The following is a 9,489-nucleotide window of genomic DNA, read 5'->3' as shown; positions in this document are numbered from 1 at the left end:
TATTTTCACAGATTAACTTACTTAAACTTTGAAGGGAAAATCTTGGAAAAAAAAAAAAACAATCCTAATATTTTCATACGGCGATAATGCAACAGCTCAGGTGAAAATTAATGTAAACTAATCAATGTAAACTAAAGGGAGCACTAAAACAGATCCTCATTCCTACATTTCTGTTGCCAACACTGAATTCAAATAGGAACATGCTGGCAGCAATGTAAAGAAAAATAACTTGTTACCCAAAAATTAATCCTAGGCAGCCAAAATGCAGGATACATTATTGAAACATAAGCTGACACACACATAGCATCATCATTGGGATAATTTTATTTAATGTGACAACATCTTGAATTATTTGAAAAACTAATAATTTTCAGTGGATAGGAAACTCCAAAACACACATGAGCTTCCTGACCTCTACACCACCTGTTTCTAAACTCATGAACATTTTAGACATATGCAAGAAGAGTCTATTTGACTGATTGTAAATAGGAAAAGAGCAGATTCTGACACACAGCTCTGTTTGGCATTTGTGGATATGATTGAAAACAAGACCTCCCTTGCTCTGTATTTGGCTGATTGACTCACACAGTCCTTGTTTGTATTATCAGGGGTTTGGAGACCATTGGATCTGATTGCAGGAAATCATTTTCTCTCTGTTCAGATTCATTGTAATTTAGTGCAGACAGAGGGAAGGACAACTTTTGCATTTTTCTGCAGTGTGGTAAAATGTTTTCACAATAATTTTCTACTCTTTTTTTCCTCCTACAGTAGTTTTAAAGCATTCTTAGCTTTGATGGCATCTTTTTTCCTTGCTGGTGGTGCCTGCTGGTGATTAATGTCTAGTTAATAGAATACATTACACAAAATTATCAGTGAGCAAATTAAAATGATCTCTGGCTTTATACTTTCTGAAACCATTAGAGAGGCAAGCATACCTGTGCCATTGCAAGGGAAAAGATCCTGTAATGTTTAATCTGCTTGTGATTTCTGGGAAGCTGTCCCATGATGTATGACTGCCAGGGGAAGACAGTATTGTGTTCCTGAAGACTCCAGGGGAGCAGGGCTTCCTGTACTTCATTAGCCTCCATGCACAAGGTCCTTGTGCCTGAGGTGGCTTCCCTTAAAGGCAGACAGCAGTGAAGGGAGCTGGGTCCAAAGGAAGGTTTCCTGAACTTTCAGTCTTCAGAGATTTGACAGTTGAGCCAAAGGGTGTTTTTTGGGCTTTACTTTGAAGGAAAAAAAAAAAAAACAAACTATTTTCCACATTTAAAAATAAACTTTTTTTTTTTTAAGAAAACTTTTTTTTACAGATTTCTTTTGGCTGAAACAGTAAGTTCTTGGAGTTTGGGTTTCTGCAAGAAGCCGTACTATTGTCTGAAAAATCAATCCATTAATAACAGCTACCACATGGGAACAGCTCCCGAGTAAATTCTTCCTCCTGGTGTATGGCTGTTTAGAAGTTGCACAGAATACATCTCCTTCTCCTACAGACAACGGGGACGTGGATCATTTCACTCCTCCCATTCTCGCCTTCTAAAAACGCCCACAAGCTGAAAACTCCTAAACAGGGAAAAACAAACCTTAGACACCCATTTTTTACCTTGCTTGGTCTTGTGAAAGGAACAGGCTGCTCTTCTGGCTGGTCTGCAACCCAGCAGACGACACAAGAGGGCTCTGTGGCTGCACAGAGCCGGTCCCACCACCGGGCGCTCCGCGATGGATTTCTCCTCACCTGGTCCTTCCGAGCCGGTCACCGCTGGCTGCTGGCACCCCCTTCCCACGGCCCGGGCTGAGCAGGAGCCCTCCCTTCTCCTGCCTGCAGCTGCTCCAGCTCCCGGCCAGCCTGGCTGGGGACGGGGCTGTCTCTGCACGGCGCTGGCTCGGACGGGGCCCGGCAGCGGGGCAGGGAGCAGCCCTGCCCGGGAGGTGATGGGCGCGGCTGACAGCCCCTGCTGGAAGTGCCTGCCCCCTCTCTTGAGTCTCTTTCTAGAGAAGCTCAGAGCAGGCAAAGCTCTTTCTCTTCTGAGACCATTAAAGCTTCTGCAGGCAGAGCTGGCCATGTGGAAGGTGTCTGCAGTGCGTGATCAGGAACCTCTTGGGCCTGGTGCCTGTTCCCATCTCATCCCCATCTCCATCCTGGGGTTTCTCCCTGGAGCTGCAGTCACCAGTCCTGCTGCAGGAGCCACAGTCTGAGCTATGAGTTGGTTTTTCATTTTCACCATTTTGCCACCACAGCTCAGCTAGTTTTTCTCAGGAGATCTTTCTCGAAAATTTCCCTGCTTGTCTCAAAAACCTGTGAGATTTGTTACAGTAAGAAAAATATCCCCTTCTCACTGACAAGCTCTGACATTTGCTGAGGGCCCTACTCAGCACCAGGAACATCAGGTAGCTGCTGGCCCCATCACAGCTTTGGCATAGATTGGTTCCTCTCTGTTCCTGCAAAAGTGCCACAGACACCTGTGAATGCCCTCCTCAGAAAATTACCGTGGACCACAAAGCCATGGCTCTTGCCTTGCTAACTGACCTTGCTTTTTCCAGCCATCAGAAGTCATAGATGGCATTTTTTCCGAACTCTCTCCTTTACTCTTTTGAAACTGACACCAAAGAAAATCCCAACCTGCTGATGGAAAAAAAAAAAAAAAAAAAACTTAAACAGGTAGAATCCAAAAGTCCATGACCTCTTCAGAGTGTGGAGGGTGCTATTATGTTGTAGTCGCTTGATTTAGTTTAGCAGGCTGCAGCTTTCCTGAGAGCTCAGCAGGGATGCTTAGGGCCATTTCGAACGGCCCCGTGGTTCTTGCTCCAGCAGCTACAACCAGTGATGGCAAAGGAGGCAGAGAAGGGTCTCCCATGAGGGTTTAAGAAGACTGTTAATCACATCTTGTCCCAGTGACCCTCAGAGGCAGAGAGATCCCGTGACCCGGGCGCAGGGGGCTTTTCTCAAGGGCTCAGGGGCGGTGGCTGGGCGGGGTTGGGGTACAGAAATAGGGAGGAACCAAGGGAGTGACCAAGGCTAGGGCAGAGGAAAGCGGGAGGGGGATTTAGAATCAGAAAAACAGTGGGTAGACAGATCACCAAACTATTACAGTAACTGTCACAGTTTGTCAAACATCCCTGGGCTGCGCCATGTCAAAGACAGAGTAACCCAAGCACATGCAACACCACCTCAGTTCAGACCATGAAGGTGCTTTCTTCCATGCAGGCAAGAGCAGCAGGTGAGGAGTTTTACAGCATTAACCAGCATTTCAAAGGATAGACAGCTGTAACCACATCAGTGCAGGGCACTGACCCATACTCAGGGCTCCTCTGAGTGTGTGACTGTCAAAACTCCTTCGTATCCATCTGGTCTCACCTGCCCGACATGCCCAAAGACCTAAACACCTGTTCTGCAACAGGTTCTCTCTGCAAGTACAACAAAACATTTAATGAATGTCGTCCTTCTCCCCTGGACAAAGGGCAGTAGAGCCAGCATGGACATCTGCAGCTGGGTATCTGTGGCACTGAATGGCAGAGTCAAGAGAGGACAGGGAATCAGAGCTGGCCTGAGCCCTGCCTGCCCACCATCCCCTCCCACACATGCACAAGCCTTTCTCCTGGTCTGCTTCAATGAATGCACTTGAATCTCTTCACTGCAGGTTTTTCAAGAGGATCCCTGGAGCCTGCTGCACTGCTAGGAGTTGTGCATCTTCTTCCCAACCCATAACATCCACTAACAGTGTCTAGCAGGTCCCAAAGGATTGGAGAAAGTTTGCCCCTTGCCAGCAGGGTGACAGCAGGGATGGCACAGCTGGAGAAGCACAGGTCTGCCCCGCCTGCAGACACACATTCCCTGTCAGCCAGGTCTCCAAGTGGCAGATCAGAGGAGTCAGCAGCTCTGATGCAAATGAACATGTTTTCTCCCTCTCACACACAAATACAAGCCACAGATAAAAGAAGTCATGCCAGAAGCTGCTGTTTATGAGGAGCAGTTTAACACAGATGACTTAGAGAGCAAGTGGAAACTAAGGCTCAGGCTGAGATCCCAGATAAGAGAGGCGAGGGGGAGTAGGTAGTTTCTAGACATATATCTCAGTGGTCAATGGTGAGAAAAATGTTGAGGCCAGCTCAGGGGTCCCAGGAGCAGAGCAGTATTGAAGGGTCTCCCCTCACAGCTTGAAAGCCTGCTGTGGAAACCAGAAGGAGAGACATGGGACTGCAATGGGACACAGGCAAGGACAAGAAGGGAGGGAGAGGGGAACCCTGTGATGAACCTGCCACCAAAAAGCCATTTTTCCTGTGCCCAAACTCCAGCCTTCCCAAGATCCTCACAAATATTTCTGGACTACAGAGATACAAATAACATCCTTAAACCAGATGGAAAGAGCCTGGGGAGGGGCAGATATTTGTTCAAAGCCAGAGAGGTAAAGTAAAGAGAGGTCATCCTCATGGAACAGGTCACTGCTCTGTGCCTCCTCTGAGCTGCTCAGTGCCCAGTCCCTGCCACCCCCAGACCCAGCAGGGCCCCTTCCAGGAGAAAGCCTGATTGAAGCCGCTGTTCCTTGAACATGTTTGGAGAAGTGCAATGAAGTTTCCTTTCCAGAGTGACAGGACATGGAACATTCTAGCTCAGAGCCCCCCACAACCTGCCCTCCAAAATGGCACAACATCTTCCTCTCCTCTCATTCATGCTGCTGTGTCTGTGACTGAGCTCTGCCTGCAAGAGACAATTCCATTTCAGTGCAACAGATTCAAACTCTAATTGAGTTTTCCCATTTAAATCCAGGCAGGAACAGCTCTGCCAGCCTGCGGTCATAAGAGCTATTTTTGAAGAGAATTTTCAAAAGAGCCAGGAAGTCAAATATAACATTTTAAAAACATTTTAAAGTGTGTGTGTGCACACGTGAGTGCGTTTCCTTCTGCAAGCAAAGGAACAATTGCTCCCTGTGCATGAGAGGAGCCAGGTTGCTTTAATTGTGTGGCTGCTGATATGACTTCTTTGTGGCAGTTGAAAACAAAAAAATCTTCAGTTTATGTGTGTATTTCTGCTTTAAGTGGCTCAATGCAATGGAAAAAACCAAAATGCTGGTTCTGTTCTTTCAGCCCTGTCTCATCCCAGACACCATCTATCTTCATGCCACTCTACGGCTACTTGCATGGTGGTGTCCCCTCCCTTATGCTCCTTAACTCAAGTGCACAGTCTGGGGATTATTTGGAATACCTTATCCCCATCACTGTATAACACAAGGAAGGACTGCTTTAAGATGAAGATACTAGATTAGGACTCACGAATGAGTGAAACCCAGATTTCACATTCAGTACTGATTCAAACTTCTCATGGAACTCAGTTTTCCATCTTCTATTATGGACAAGTGAAAAAAATCTTTGTCTTTCATCCTATTCTCTCTCAAGTCAAAGTCCAAGGCATTTTCTCTTTGGCAAGTACACTGAACACCTATTAAGCTTCCATCACTAATTACATTGTAAACCTGTATTTTCTATCACTTCCTTATATTATCTTCTAAATACTGTATGTTTTTCCTAAAGAGCTAAGTGAACTCCTTGATAGATGTTTTGATCTCTAGTTTAATAGGCCTTTACAGTTTAAATCAGTGTTAGGAATAAAAGTCAATACTTGCATACTGAGATGGTTTCAATTTCATTGATCCTTTAGTAAGGATGAGAGTGCTTTGCAGGGTTTACCATCTTACAGATAAATCGACTGGCATGTTTTGAAGGTTCAAATACTTTAACAAAGATGCTTTTCCTAGGATCAAAATGTTTGCACAAAAGCATACATTTTGCTGTAGAATAATGAACAATTAAATGCTGATGAGACCATCCTCATTTTGTGCTATAAACACAAACTCCCAGCTAGAGTAAAGCTTTGCTCTGAATTTCTCTCAAAGCAGAGCCAGTTTCACCCCATGCCATTTCCATTTATTGGTCCCCTACTTCAGCTTGTTTCTGAGGACCTAATGAAGAACAGTGTTTAAAGTCACACCCTAAAATTAAGATAACCAATATCCACCTCTCTCCTCTCATCCACTAAGCCAGTCACTTCACTGGGGAGGTTATCATCAGCCCTCTGTGCAGTGAGGAGGAAGGTTTGAAATCCAAGGTCACGGCATGGAAAAGCCAGTTTTATTTTCCCAGTGCTTGGAATTGTTTGCTCCTGGGAGTCAATACTGGCATGAAGAAGGTAGATGTGATTTCTTCATTTCTGTTTTACATTAGTAGCTCTTGTTTAACCTTGATCTCAGATATTTAAGTGCATTGCAATATTCTGGGTTTAAAACTGTGCTGTGACCTTTAGAAAAGGATCCTGAGGCTAAAATATCAGTTCTGCCATTCTAAGGACGGCTCATTTCCCCATACAGAGCATTTTGTGTTGCTAACAAGGAGCCTGGTTTTTATGTTGTTCTTCATGAAAACAGAAGCTCAGCCTTGGCATCATCTCTCCTTGGAGTAAATGAGAAGTTAAATTGGCCCGTGTTTTATGATAAACGCAGTTGAAAGCTTAGTTGAAAATTGGATTTTCTTTAGAATAGAAAGCAAGGAGGACAAACGTCAATGGAAGTACTCTTTTTGGCATCCCTGTGCCTTGGAGCAGCTCTTTGAAGATGGGTTTTCCGATGAATTATGATGAACTAGGCCCAGAAATTACTTCCATAGTCTAAACTCTTAAATATTTTACCACCACATTAAAGAGAAAGACTCTCCCTGCCACCCTTAGACCTTCAAAGCCAGTTCTCTGCAGAGATGTGAAGGAGCAGACAACAGATATTACCAATGCAGATTTATTTGGAGATCAGGAAACAAAAGTATGTAGGTGTCTGGACGTGGCAAATATTGCTCAGAGCTCAGACATAGCTGGTGTGTCACTTGAGCTGCAATAAAAGTCCCCACTGGCCGCTCTGTGTGCGGCACATGCAAGAAGTGCCACGTTTGCTGACATCCTAGGAAGGGCCCAGCTGAAGGACATCAGGCTGAGGCTGGAGCACAGGCTGTGTGAGGAGAGGATGACAGCACAGAGGATGCTCAGGCTGGCAGTGAGAAGCTTCAGGAGGAACTTGTTGCTGTCTTCTACTACCTGAAAGGATTTTATAACAAAGGAGCCAGGCTCCTCTTGTAGAATCACAAGGACAGGATGAGGGACAAAGACCACAAGGACACAAAGAACTAAATCTTCTCTGTGGAAGACAATAACCACTGAAACACAGGACCAGTGAGTTTGTGGACTTTCCATGGTCAGCCCAAAGCCCTGAGCAACCTGACCTGACTTTGGAGTTGTCCTTGTTTTGGGATGGAGATTTGTCTGGACAGCCTCCAGAGGTCTGTTCCAGCCCAAACCACTCCCTGAGTCAGTGACTTACAGGAGATTTAATATAACTTAATTATCTCAGGGTAAGACAGGGTATCCAAACCCTTACTGAGATTTAGATACGCACAAGAACACACTAAGCTCAGTGAGAGTCCTGTCTACATCAGAAAAGATACTGAAAACTTTGGTTAAAAATCCTTCCAGCAGGCATTGAAGTTTCAGTAAGTCTGGGGCTGTTACTAATATATCTCAACACTGAGATTATATAAACATTTCAAACAAGCAGAAAATTTCAAAATTATATGTGTGCTCTTCACTTAGTTTCTCTGATAGCAGAACTGTTCTTCCTAAATATGCAGGAGTTCCTTCACAGAAGTGTAGTCTAGATACGCTGGTGTATTTTTCTCTTGGGAGACATTTTTTTCAGATTCATTATGGATATAATTTGAGAGGAAATGCTCATTTTTTGTCAGTAGTCTATGGTACCACATGAAGCATCAAATTCTAGGAAAGCACTCTGATAGAATATGAGAATTTTATATATGTGTGTGTGTGTGTGTGTATACATCTATCTAGAGATATATAAAATATGTGATATTGCAAAGATATGTGTTTTAAAAGTCTCTGTTAGATACAGGGCATTCTTCCTTTGCATCTGCTGCTGCTTTCTCAATAATTTATCTGTAATTAATTATTGTGATACTTTTTTTTTTAAATATAAGCAAAATCTTAAGAGCACAAAACACAGAATCATGAATTCAGCATGGAACTGCTCAAGCAGAGACAGAGTAGAAAGGCAAAAGAATTGTTATTGGCATACAAATAGATGAGATAATGGAAAAGGGGATATACTGCTCAGGAAGCAGTTTTACACATGTTACTTTTCAAGTGTTCTACAGGATGGAAGTCCCCATCTAATAACAGCATTTAAAAATTGTCATTAAAGCCTTAATCCTTTAATGTGCCACATGTGGGTGGCTTCTGTCCAGATGCCGAGTGAGGCTGGGGAGGAGGTGAGCTTCGTGAGAAAGGGGAGTTCTTCAGATAAGCATCACATTGTCCTGCAGGCTTACAGATCCTCCCTGCACCATCCCCCAAAGACCTCAGAGAAGATTTTCAGCAAAGTGCAAAAAGAGAAATTTAAAAAAAAAGAATGGGAAAAAAGCATCTGAAGTGCATTCCTTTCAGCAACAAACTCAGGTTTCTAAGGTTTCTCTATCACTCATTAGCAAAGGTACAGTCACAGGTCCCCAGAAATCAACAATGATTTTTAATATTAATGTACATTGATACTAATACATATTTAAAGAATTTACCTACCCTTAGCTGAACCACAGAAACTGAAAGCTACTGAGCTTCCAGCAATCTGCAATGCAATATAAAATGGATTATCTTAAACAACCATTTCTGGAAATGGTTGGCACAAAGGTATGCAGAAAATTGCATCCTCTCACCTGAGAGATGATAATTTCATTGCTTGCAACTGTCTTACCATAATTTTATTTCTTTGTGGACCTCAAAAGGAACCTTGCATTGCACTTTTATGCCAAGGCAGTGGATACAGTCTGAACAACAAAAATCCTCACTAAAATACTCTTTAAAAAATAGCTGCAAATTCCACCTAATATCCTGTTTTCTTGGCCCAGTCTAGTCAGTGAGGCCAGTATCTGAAACTCAGGAAACTGTTGAGATATCTGTGAGTGAATGTCACACTGGCAAGCACAGAGAAGAGCTAATCACTTTGCAGGATATTAGGCTATTTTTGTCTCCACATACAAGCCATTGAAGCCATGGTAATGGAGTTCTGCAATATGTGTTTCAGGCACAGAATGGTTAAATTATAGCTACTGCTCTCAACATTAGCAAAAAAGAAATATAAAAGGATACCTCAAGGACCTAGGCTCTTTGTAACCTTTGAAGCAGCAAATCTCTGACAATACTTCATAGAGTAAGTACTGGAAGATAAACAGCTGCACCAGTACACGTTATTATCAGTTAAATTATCAGATTCCAGCTGGCACAAAAGTCAAGTCAAGCAAATAATTAAAACTTCCAAGAGGAGCTATGTGCCTATGGGGTTCATCCTGAAAGTCACTGGAGTGATTCACTCACAGAAGTCCTGATGCTTAAATATCTAAAAGAAGTTATTTGTAACTAGGATATCCATTGCTCAGATTTCGGTCAGAAGA

The 9,489-nt window shown here is 43.5% G+C and overlaps 1 long non-coding RNA gene across 1 annotated transcript; it reads right to left on the bottom strand.

The window, feature by feature from the left end:
• Nucleotides 1-301: 301 nt before the first annotated feature.
• Nucleotides 302-1,921, bottom strand: LOC108446944. The gene is made up of 2 exons (XR_001862284.1): nt 1,733-1,921; nt 302-1,560 (listed from the first exon to the last, which is right to left on the bottom strand). It is a non-coding gene; the product is annotated as an uncharacterized LOC108446944 (long non-coding RNA).
• Between the last annotated feature and the right edge of the window lie 7,568 nt (nt 1,922-9,489).

Source organism: Corvus brachyrhynchos, unplaced genomic scaffold, assembly GCF_000691975.1.
Source record: "Corvus brachyrhynchos isolate BGI_N302 unplaced genomic scaffold, ASM69197v1 scaffold705, whole genome shotgun sequence".
In the NCBI taxonomy this organism is placed as follows: Eukaryota; Metazoa; Chordata; class Aves; order Passeriformes; family Corvidae; genus Corvus; species Corvus brachyrhynchos.
The sequence above is the reverse complement of the archived record's forward strand: the minus strand, read 5'-3'. Positions and strand labels throughout refer to the sequence as shown.